The sequence below is a fragment of the Stenella coeruleoalba genome (genome assembly GCF_951394435.1).
Source record: "Stenella coeruleoalba genome assembly, chromosome: 9".
Lineage (NCBI taxonomy): Eukaryota > Metazoa > Chordata > Mammalia > Artiodactyla > Delphinidae > Stenella > Stenella coeruleoalba.
Window position 1 is genome coordinate 41,340,746 of NC_137155.1, and position 12,336 is coordinate 41,353,081.

Genomic DNA, 12,336 nt, shown 5'->3' on the forward strand with positions numbered 1-12,336 from the left:
CTTCTGTCAGTGAAACACTGACAGAAAGTGTTAAAACAGCAGGTAAAGGTGGTAAGAAATTTTTGTTAGGTAGCACTGAATTTGTTTATATGTTGTTCAAGGCAGGGCTTTATCTTCTTTATCTTATATTCCTAGTTGTTCAAGGCAGGGCACATTTAGTGTATGGGGGGGGTGTCCAATAAATGTTTCCTGAACTATGTGAAACAGTGGAATAAAAGATGAGTAAAAGAGAGGTCTGTAATTTGGAAAAGCATAATATCCTTCCTTATCCAGTAGTTACACTTCTGAATTTACTAAAACATTATTGAAAACAGAAATAAGCAAAAATATTTGAAACATCATAAGCCAAACTCACCGTTATCGAATTCATATTCTTTAATTTTTGAAAAAAAGTGGAGGCTTTATCACGTGGACAGTCTGCTAAGTTCCCACAGCAATATGACTTACTGGTTTAACAAGCTTGGTTACCCTGATGATCCTGAGGACTAGGAAGTATCTATAATATTTACTTTCATAATTAACTAACATTCTTCATATAATGTCAGTCTTTTTGTTGTTGAATTTTTCTTAGTAATAAAGTATAGTTAATAAATGCATGCCTAATACTGCCTCCTGTTCAGGACAGGTACAAAAGTTTCTTTATGCAGAGAAAATGTCTTAAAATATCTTGCCTTTCTTTGCCTTTAAACTATTTGTGTAAGTTAACAAGATACAATCTCTTTCTTCCTTTGTATAAGAATAGCTGTGATCTGGATACAGAAAAGGATTATGGAGGGGCAGAGAAGGCATTTAATCCACTGCTAGAGTCCAACACATCATAATTGCTACGGTATAATATCATCAAAATAATAACAGCCAAAGACTTTAATCACTGTAAATAAAACACTGGAATTAGATATAATAATGCTCCAGAAAGGATTTTAGAAGTTGCTTTGTTTTTTTCCTTTTTTGGGGAGTGCTAATTTGTGTTTCTAAGTTTACACATCAATTTTTTTTTAACATCTTTATTGGAGTATAATTGCTTTACAATGGTGTGTTAGTTTCTGCTTTATAACAAAGTGAATCAGCTATACATATACATATATCCCCATATCCACTCCCTCTTGCGTCTCCCTCCCACCCTCCCTATCCCACCCCTCTAGGTGGTCACAAAGCACCGAGCTGATCTCCCTGTGCTATGTGGCTGCTTCCCACTAGCTATCTATATAACATCTGGTAGTGTATATATGTCCATGCCACTCTCTCACTTCGTCCCAGCCTACCCTTCCCCATCCCCGTGTCCTCAAGCCCATTCTCTATAGACATCAATTTTTATAAGAACTTTATAACAGTTCAAGATTAATACAATCATTAAAATACCTCAGGCAGCAAATCAAATATCATTCACAAGTGAATGCATAATGAATGAAACTGCAAAGAAAGGAAGTTTTTTTACCAAAGTATTTCTTCACTACTGGATATTAAAGGCAGGCAAAATTTTCTTCTGATAGATGGTAGGTTCTTGTCACTCTTTGCTAAGATAAGACATCTGTTTTTTTTCCCAGTGAAAGAAGACCCTTGCTACACGGATCATTTTCTTAGTGACAGCCCTGACAAGTTTGACATTTGTTTCATCAAGTGTTCTGAAGCAGCCAACAAGAAAATGTACCCTTTGGGGCTGCTGGAAAGCAGACAGGTTTACCTCTTAATGTTTAAGCTTGTTAATTCATACTCCAGAAAACATGTTGATTATAGCAACCTTGCAGATCTGCTAGTTACATGTGGAATTTCAGGAATACGCACATAACAATAACGCTCATAATGCCACACAGTTAAAAGTGGTTCCTTGGCCTTCCTGCTCTTTGGACACTGACAGCATTGCTGTAGTGAGGAGAATGAAAATTTCTAAGCACACATGGACCATGTAATTATGGGCTAATGCTCCAGGTGGCAACATGAGACTAAAAGAGTTATTATAACAGAGAAGTAAGTAACAATACTGCCATTTTTATCTAAACTAGATTCCTTTTACCACCAAGTAAAACCCAGAGTCTGTTTAAATCCTACTCAGCTTGCAACATCAATCTGGAAGAGAAGGCCCTCTATTTTTCCTTATTTACAAATTTGACTCATAACAGTTCAAAGAATTGATGTCAATTAATAAAACCTATCCACTCCTGCTTTTCCCTTCTCTTGAGGTAACCGACTCCAAACAAAGAGCAATTATTTTAGCAGCTCGAATTTCTACTGCTCAGGTAATATTTGGACTCAAATTAGTCTATGAATACAGCTGACTCTGTATTTACCCTACAGACTGTCAAGTTTTAAATTATTTCTTTTAAAGGTTGGATTATACAAAGGGACACACTTTCCCCATTATTTCATTATATCTTTAAAGATGACTTTATGAGTACCTTTAGAGTGGAGAAATCTGTCAAACATTACCTTAACCAAATGATGAAGGTTAACATTACCAGTAATACATATTAACATTAACTCTTTGGTAAGATGCACTAAAAAGGGCACATTAATTCTGGTCTGTGGTATCCTTCCCAATAATGCATGAACCTAAATCTAATAAGGAGAAAACATCAGATAAACACTCTATAAAATAATTGAACAGTAGAAGATAATAACACTACAGGAAGCTGGATGAAGGGCAAATGGGAATTATCTGTGCTGTTTTTGCAACTTTTTGTAAGTTTAAAATTATTTCAAAATAAAAAGATTTAAAAAAACAAAATAGAAATGACTATTTAATGAAAGTTTTCTAAATTCAAAGTAAGTGTGATTGTATGCACAAAGAGTTTATGTGGAAGAAAATTCAAGGTAACTGTCACCTCTATATTAAAAATACACGCTAAAATAAACTGTTTGCTTTCCATTTTTCTATTTAAAATTCCTTAAGTACCTCAAATGTTTATAATGGTGATGATATTAGTTTTTATTTTCTTGTCTGTGCTTCCATGCATTTATCTTACATTTCTACTCTGAGCACAGATTACTTTCACAATTAGAAAACATAAGCTTTATTTCCAGAAATAAGTAAGCATAATGGGAGTCTGTTTTCAAAGAGAATGATGTCAGTTGTTTTTACTTTACAGAATTTGCTATTGACAGCAGATAAAGACACATGGTGGTACAAACAGTAAAATAAAGTGAGAAGGTACAACTAAGTACTAACTTAAAATATTTCTATTTTCTTACGATATTTTCTTTAGATTTTAAATATTCCTTTAATCAGAGAAAAGTTACTGTAATTGGATTCAAATTAATAGTTGAAATTATCTGTATGCTTTGATAATGGTCCTTTAAAACTGTAGTATATACACAGCTTTTGGTGAAAAATATGAAGACACACTTAACCTGTTCTGTTAGTTGTAGACTAAGTATAGAAAAGCAATATATAATATATTGTTCTGATCTGAGGTCAAAAACTACGCGCTTTTATTCATTTAAAACATAAACCAGAGGGACTTCCCTGGTGACACAGCGGTTAGGAATCCGCCTGCCAACGCAGGGGACACGGGTTCGAGCCCTGGTCCAGGAAGATCCCACATGCCGTGAAGCAACTAAGCCCGTGCGCCACAACTCCTGAGCCTGTGCTCTAGAGCCGGCGAGCCACAACTACTGAGCCTGCGTGCTGCAACTACTGAAGCCTGCGTGCCTAGAGCCTGTGCTCCACAACAAGAGAAGCCACAGCAATGAGAAGCACACATACTGCAACGAAGAGTAGCTCCCGCTCACCGCAACTAGAGAAAGCCCATGTACAGCAAAAAAGACCCAAGGCAGCCAAAAATAAATTAAACTTAAAAAAAAAAAGTATACCAGATATAACTCTCAATGGCATCTAAGATTGTGCTTTTAATAAAGAAAATATGCTAGTGCTGCACAATAAGGAAAAAAATTTTCTTAACTGGAAAAATACGATAATGAAAATGTTTTAGGCAAAAATGAGCATGTTGCATGCTTCAGACTAAAATTAATTAGAGTTTTTAACATTTTACAATTCCACTCTAATTCTTTAAGTGGTGCATTTACTTCATAGTAATAAACACTTGGATCATTAAGTGCAAAATGTGTGTGATGTGCTACATTTAACAACCTTTGGCCCTTTTTTCTGTACTTCTGTATTCAGTTTTCCAATGCATTGAATAAGCAATTGAAGACCACAATTAAATTTCCTGATGTTGCATATTTGAGATTCTTATTTCATTTAATACAAAAGGCAATTAATCTACCATTTTACAACTGAATCTCAACTTCAGTGGGCCATGAGAGATGCTGAAATGAACTTACAAGAAATGCTTAATTAAATTCACAGTAAAAAGCGTAAGAGGTTCTTATGACAGAAGTTGCATATTTAATTAGAAAGTCTAGGACTTCCCTGGTGGCTCAGTGGTTAAGAATCCACCTGCCAATGCCGGGGACAAGGGTTCAAGGGTTGATCCCACAAGAGCAACTAAGCTCATGCACCACAACTACTGAGCCTGCACTCTAGAGCCCGTGAGCCACAACTACTGAGCCCACGTGCCACAACTACTGAAGCCCGCGCTCCTAGAGCCTGTGCTCCACAACAAGAGAAGCCACTGCAATGAGAAGCCTGAGTACCTCAATGAATAGTAGTCCCTGCTTGCTGCAACTAGAGAAAGGATGCGTGCAGCAATGAAGACCCAACACAGCCAAAACTAAATAAAATAGATACATTAAAAAAAAAAACTCTAGGGCTACTGTAAAATTCAAGTAACCTGGGATGTTCTTAGTAAACCTAGCTCAAACACATAAGTCGATAAACAAAATGGAGCTATTTTGTAAATTTCTACCTTTTTTCTCTACTTAGTGACTCAAAAGATAGTTAATCAAAGAAATATCCCATTACCTAACATTACAGAATCACGGCCTTTTATTTTAATAGCAAGTAGATAAAGGACAGTAATAAATTTCTAATTTCACGTATGAGTATATATGAATAATTCTTTTTCATTTGTTGAGCAATCACTTACCTCTCAATTTGTGATTCTGGAGCAGATCTAGTAAAGTAGGTTTGCTTTTCTAAGTCTTTAGTTCCTCCTGTTACTTTTTACTTCTTTGTGGTGGCTTTTGGTGGCATGGAAATGGGACAGTTAAAAATAAGACTTTGGGTTTCCCATGTATGATTTCAGATCAAGAGAGAATCTCTATGACCTGAGAAGGAAGGCCCTAAGGATTGGTACAGTCATCTAGGGAGGGCATATTAATAGGAAAGGAAAGGAAGAACAGTGAGTGGAAGGTAAGACTCTGGCAAAATAGGATTGGGAAAAAGAAAATGAATGATGGATGATAAGTGTGAGTTAGGTTAGACACTTAATGAGCATAAACCTAATTCTATAAGCTTATATCTTCTCATAAATATGAAGAAAAGCATAACTTTCATAATATGAAGTTTTAGGTATTTAAGATACGTTTAAGATATGGTGCTAACCTGCTGGGGCTAAGAATACCATCACACTCTTTTCTTCTCTGACAGATGAGTTTCTGTATAAGGCTTATGTTTGATAACCCCTACGGAACTTATGGTCTTAAAGATAAAAATATTTTCCTTCTCTGGCAGACTATCTAATATCTAGGAAATAAGCATAGAAGTGTATGCTGGAAATGAACATTAGAGGCCCCTAACTTTCCATCATATGTAACACTTTGGTTTAAAAGATATTACCTGCTTTTGATGAAATGTACAGTGTGGGGAATATAGTCAATAACTATGTAATATCTTTGTATGCTAACATACATAACCAGGCTTATCATGGTGATCACCTTGAAATATATAGAAATACTGAATGTTATGCAACAGGAACTAACAGTATTGGACATCAATTAAATTTCAAAAACAAACTCATAGAAAAAGAGATCAGATTTGGGTTAGGGGGTGGGGTGAGGAGAAGTGAATGGGGAGGAAACTGGATGAAGGTAGTCAAAAGGTACAAACTTCCACTTATAAGATAAATAAGCACTAGGGATGTAATGTACAACATGATAACTATAATTAACACTGTATGTTATATATGTAAGCTGTTAAGAGAGTAAACCATAAGAGTTCTCATCACAAGAAAAATTTTTTTTCTATTTAATTTTGTGTGTATATGAGATAGATGTTCACTTAAACTTGTGATAATTACTTCACGATGTATATAAATCAAATCATTTTGCTGTATACCTTAAACATATAGACTGCTGTGTGTCAATTATATCTCAATTAAACTGGAAGAAAAAATGCTACCTGCTTTTGAAGTTGGTGGGTAGTCAGTACTGACTCTAGAGAAAAATAAAACAAATAAAACCCCTCAAATTCTATAAGGGGGCAATATAAGTATATTTTCAAATGAGAATAGCATAAGTCCAATGTATATGAATTAAAAGATTATGGTATATTAAGAAATAACATTTAAAGAGGCTCTTTAGAAAATATTTTTGCATAAATCATCTATTCACTAAATGTAACATTTCAAAAATCCTAAATGTACTAATATTTGAAGACAATACATATGAACCTCTACTTTTCCCACAGGTACTCAAGGAGAAGAAGAGACATTTCTAAATTTATGTTGTTTTATTTTTTGTTCTAAACATACACATACAGGTTTAAATTCCCAGGAGTTAAAAAAATTCCATCAAGCAAAAATGAGGCAGAAATAAAGTCTAAAAATGTTTAAGATATGCAAGCTCACCAGTCGAATTATAGTTCCATAGCTAAGAAATTTCTAGGTTGTATAAAAATCAGTGATTGGCTCATTAAAATTTCCAGTCATACATGCACTGTTTTATGACTAGAAATTATTCAGCAATAACTGAGTTCATTATACAAGCTGGAAAATACTTATAGGTAGCATATTTTATTTATTTATTAATATAAGCAACAGCCATTGATACTGGAACTGGCCATTGTGGAAGAAGTGCCCTCTTCAATAGGATGTGATAGCATTTTGTTTATCCTTCACAATACAATGAGGAGTTTAATGGAACATAGATTTAAAAGGCATTTTATATATATTAAAAGAATTTGGGTGAAGGAGATCAAGATGGCAGAGTAGAGGGATATGGAGCTCACCTCCTCTCACAAATACATCAAAAATATACCTACATGTGGAATAATTCTCACAGAATACATACTGCAAAGCTTGCAGGAGATCTCATACAACCAAAGCTGCTGGAAAGATGCCTACATAACCAGTAAGACGAAGGGAAAAGGGAGAAGAGGAGGAATAGGGACAGGACCTGCACCCCTGGGAACCTCCTTCACCAGCTGGGAAATGTGCTGAAACACACAGGGAGCTTCAGAGGCTGGGGAGGAGAGTGTGGGAGCTGGCCTGCAGCCCCCCAGGGTAGAGAGACCAGCACAGCCGGAGACACGCGCCTCCTGGTGTGTGCAGTGGCTAGGTGCTGAAACTTGGGCTTCAGCAGACAGACCTAGGGAGAAGAACCAGTTTGGCTGTGGGGAGACAGCCCGAAGGTCCTGGAGTGGGCCTGGGCCACAACAGGGGGCACGCGCAGGATGGAGGGCAGATCTTTCATAGGAGCCCCACTGTCAACTCAGTAAGGGAGAGGTGTGGATCTACCATAGCATCCTCATTATCAGTGTGCTCACAGCAGGGCATAGCTTCTGCCACCATGGGTTTTGCGAATTTCGTGCACACTCAAGTGGAGGCAGGGCTGAAATCTGAACTGATTATTAGCGCTCCTGTAGTGGAGGTGGCCCCTGAGTGCAGCAGCAGCAACAGTGATTTCTGTGGGCACAAACCAGGTGACAGGCAGCATCACAGAGTCACACATCCTGGCAGAAGTCTCCTGGGGAAGAACACACAGTGGCTCCTTTCCCAGAGGGAGCACTCCAGTCCCACCTATCTCACACCACAGCTCAGAATTGGATCTGGGGCCTCTATTCCAACAACTGGGGAGCAGACTCTAACCCCAACAGGGCTGTGAGAACCACAGGGCAAAGAGGAGGCCCTGCCCAACATCCAGCACAGGCTCTGGTCACCAAAACACCAAACACACCCATCTATCAAGGAGACAAGGGCCAGCACACCCCGAGGAAAGACTTGGCAAGCAGCCATACCAAAAACAACCCTGGCACCAACAATACTGGACTCACATGGTCTACACAGGGTCACTCACACATAAAAACAGCCCTTTAAAACTACAGTAGATAACTGTTTCTCCTAAATTCATAGAGTCAGAGAAATATAAGTAAAATGAAAAAGTAGAGGAACTACTGCCAATTTAAAAAACAATAGAATCCCCCTAAATGAACAAACAATGATACAGACCTCACCAGTCTACCAGACCCTGATTTCAAAAAGGAGGTAATAAAAATGCTGAAGGAATTAAGAAAGACTATCAATAGAAATGTAGATCACTGTAACAAGGAACTAGAAACCATAAAGAGGAGCCAATCAAAATTAGACAACTCAATTTCTGAGGTGAAAACTGAGCTAAAGGCAAAAAATAGCAAACTAAAGAATGTAGAAGAATGAATAAGTGATCTGGAAGACAGAATAACAGAAATCACCCAATCAGAACAGCAGACAGACAAATTTAAAAAATAAAAGCAATATATGAGATCTATGGGATAATACAAAGCATGCCAATCTACACATAACAGGAATTCCAGAAGGAGAAGAAAGAGAAAAGGGGATCAAAAATATATTTGAAAAAATTATGGCTGACAACTTCCGAAACCTAAAGAAGGAAACAGATATCCAGGTACAGGAAGCACAGAAGGTCTCAAACAAGATGAACCCAAACAGCCCTACTGTAAGACATATGGTAATTAAAGTGGCGAAAGTTAAAGAGAGGATTATAAAGGCAGCAAGAGAAAAACAGTGAGTTACAGTGGAACTCCCACAAGGCTATCAGCTGTTTTCTCTACAGAACTTTGCAGGCCCGGAGGGAGTGACGAGATATAGTCAAAGTCCTGAAAGGGAAAAGCATGCAACCTAGGATACCAGGCAAGATTATCATTTAGAACAGAAGGAGAGAGAAAGAATTTCTCAGACAAGCAAAAACTAAAAGCATATAGCAATGGTAAACCAATCCTAAAAGAAATATTGAAAGGTCTTCTCTAAATAGAAAAGAAGTAAGAATCTACAGGAAAGGGAAAGTCACAACAGGAAAGACAAATTTATAAAAGGATTGAAGATCCCTTAAATAAGCCAGTACATAGAATAAAAATGAAAAAAAATCAGTGAAGGCGATTATAACTACAATGAACAGCCAAAGGATAAACATGAAGATGTAAAATAGGACATCGAAATCACAAAATGTCAGGGAGGGAAGTAAGAAAAGGTAGACCTTTTAGAATGTTTGTTTATATGACTACCAGTCTAAAGCAAGTAGGTATAGTTATGGGTTAGCATACTTGAAAACCAGGATAACAAATCAAAAACATACAACAGCTTCACAAAAACCAAAAAGAAAGGAACTCTAGCATAATACAAAAGAAAACCATCAAACCATAAAAGGAAAATCAAAAGGAAGACAGGGACAAAGAAAAACTACAAAATCAACTGGAAAACAAGGTTTAAAATGACAAATACATAATCATCAATAAGTACTTTAAATGTCAACTGACTAAATGCTCCAATCAAGAGAGAGAGTGGCAGATTGGATAATAGAATAAGGACCTACAATATGCTGCCTACAAGAGATATACTTTAGGGAAAAAGACACACATAGATTGAAAGTGAGGGGATGGAAAAAGGTATTTCATGCAAATGGAAATGACAAGAAAGCTAAGGTAGCAATAGTCATATCAGACAAAATAGACTTTAAAATAAAGACCAGAGACTTCCCTCGTGGTGCAGTGGTTAAGAATCTGCCTGCCAATGCAGGGGACACAGGTTTGAGCCCTGGTCCAGGAATATCCCACATGCCATGGAGCAACTAAGTCTGTGAGCCACAACCACTGAGCCTGCGCTCTAGAGCCCGTGATCCACAACTACCGAGCCCGTGCGCCACAACTACTGAAGCCTGCACACCCCAGAGCCCATGCACCACAACTACTGAGCCCACCCGCAACAACTACTGATGCCCGCATGCTCTAGGGCCTGCATGCCGCAACAACTGTGCCCGCGTGCCTAGACCCCATGCTCTCCAACAAGAGAAGCCACCACAGTGAGAAGCCTGTGCACTGCAAGAAAGAGTAGAACCCGCTCAATATGGCTAGAGAAAGCCTGTGCACAGCAACAAAGACCCAACGTAGCCAAAAATAAATAAATTAAAAAATAAATAAAATAAAACAAAGGCCATAAAGAAAGACAAAGAAGGACACTACATAATGATAAAAAGATCAATACAAGAAGAAGATATCATACTTGTTAACATATATGCGCCCAACAGAGAAGTACCTAAATACATAAAATAAATACTAACAGACATAAAGGGAGAAATTGATGGGAATACAATAATAGTAGGAGACTTTAACACTCCGCTGACATCAATGGACAGATCTTCCAGACAGAAAATCAATAAGGCAACAGAGATACTAAATGACACAATAAAACAGTTAGACTTAGTTGATATCTATAGGACATTACATCCAAAAAACCCAGAATACACATTCTTTTCAAGTGTATATGCAACATTCTCTAGGATACACCACATACTAGGCCACAAAACAAACCTCCACAAATTTAAAAGGATAGAAATTTCAAGCATCTTTTCTGACCATAGTGGAATGAAAATAGAAATCAATCACAGAAAGAGAAATGAGAACAAAAAATGATTACATGGAGACCAAACAACACACTGCTAAAAAACCAGTGGGTCAACAATGAAATAAAAAAAATACCTCAAGAAAAAAGACAATAAAAACACAACCATACAAAATCAATGGGACACAGCAAAAGAAGTTCTAAGAGAGAAGTTCATAGAAATACAGGCCTTTCTCAGAAAATAAGAAAAATCCCAAATAAACAACCTAAACTACTACCTAAAAGAATTAGAAAAAGAAAAACAAACAAAATCTACAGTCAGTGGAAGGAAGGAAATAATAAAGATCAGAGAGAAATAAATAAAAGAGATTAAAAAACAATAGAAAAAATCAATAAAACCAAGAGCTGGTTCTTTGACAGGATAAATAAAATCAACAAACCTCTGGCTAGGCTCACCAAGAAGAAAAGAGAGAGGACCCAAATAAATTAAGAACTGAAGAAGGAGAAATAACAATGAATAATGCATAAATATTGATACAAAAATCATAAGAAAATATTATAAACAGTTACATGCCAACAAAATGGACAACCCAGAAGGAATGGACAAGTTTCTAGAAACATACAGTCTGACAAAACTGAATCAAGAAAAAACAGATAATTTGAACAGACCAATCACTAGAAGTAAAATACAATCTGTAATTTTTTTAAAAGTCCCTGCAAATAAAAGTCCAGGACTGGATGGCTTCACTGAGGAATTCTACCAAACATACAAAGAAGAACTTATACTTCTTAAACTCTTTCTTAAACTCTTCCAAAAGACTGAAGAGGAGGGAACACTCCCAAAGTCATTCTATGAAGCCACCATCACCCTGATACCAAAAAGACAGACACTAAGTAAAGAAAATTACAGGCCAATATCTTTGATGAATATAGATGCAAAAATCCTCAACAAAATATTAGCAAACTGAATCCAACAATTCATAAAAAGAATCATACACCATGATCGAGTTGGATTCATTCTAGGGTCACAAAGATGGTTCAACATACACAAATCAATCAATGTGATAGACCACATCAACAAAAGACACAAACCACATGATCATCTCAATAGATGGCAGAAAAAGCATATGATAAAATTCAACATCCATTCATGATAAAAACTCTTGCCAAACTGGGTACAGAGGGAACATATCTCAACACAATAAAAGCCATTTGTGACAAACCCACAGCCAACATAATACTCAATGGTGAAAAGCTGAATGCCTTCCCACTAAATTCTGGGACAAGACAAGGACACCCACTCTCACCACTTCTATTCAACATTGTATTGGAAGTCCTAGCCACAGCAATCAGACAAGAAAAAGAAACAAAATGTATCTAAGTCAAAAGGGAAGAGGTAAAATTGTCATTATATTCAGATGACATGATACTCTATGTAGAAAACCCTAAAGACTCCACACAAAAACTATTAGAAGTGATAGATGAATTCAGCAAGGTAGCAGGATACAAGATTAATATACAGAAATCTGTTGCATTTCTTTGCATTAACAATGAAATATCAGGAAGTACAAAAAAAAAGCCCTGTTCAAAATTGCATTAAAAACAAACAAACAAAGAAAAGAAAACCTAGGGATAAACCTGACCAAGCAGGTGAAAGACTTATACTCTG

General features: G+C 36.7%; 1 protein-coding gene and 1 long non-coding RNA gene across 6 annotated transcripts in view; one reads left to right on the top strand and one right to left on the bottom strand.

Moving 5' to 3' along the window:
* The window catches only part of LOC307191212, a 69,255-nt gene extending 66,437 nt beyond the window's left edge, over positions 1-2,818 (top strand). For both annotated transcript variants that reach the window (XR_013829641.1, XR_013829642.1), the window contains one exon: positions 1,545-2,818. This is a non-coding gene — a long non-coding RNA (uncharacterized lncRNA). The remainder of the gene's footprint in view (positions 1-1,544) is intronic.
* Positions 1-12,336, bottom strand: part of PHF14 (PHD finger protein 14) — a 200,505-nt gene that overhangs the window by 1,898 nt on the left and 186,271 nt on the right. The window lies entirely within an intron of this gene.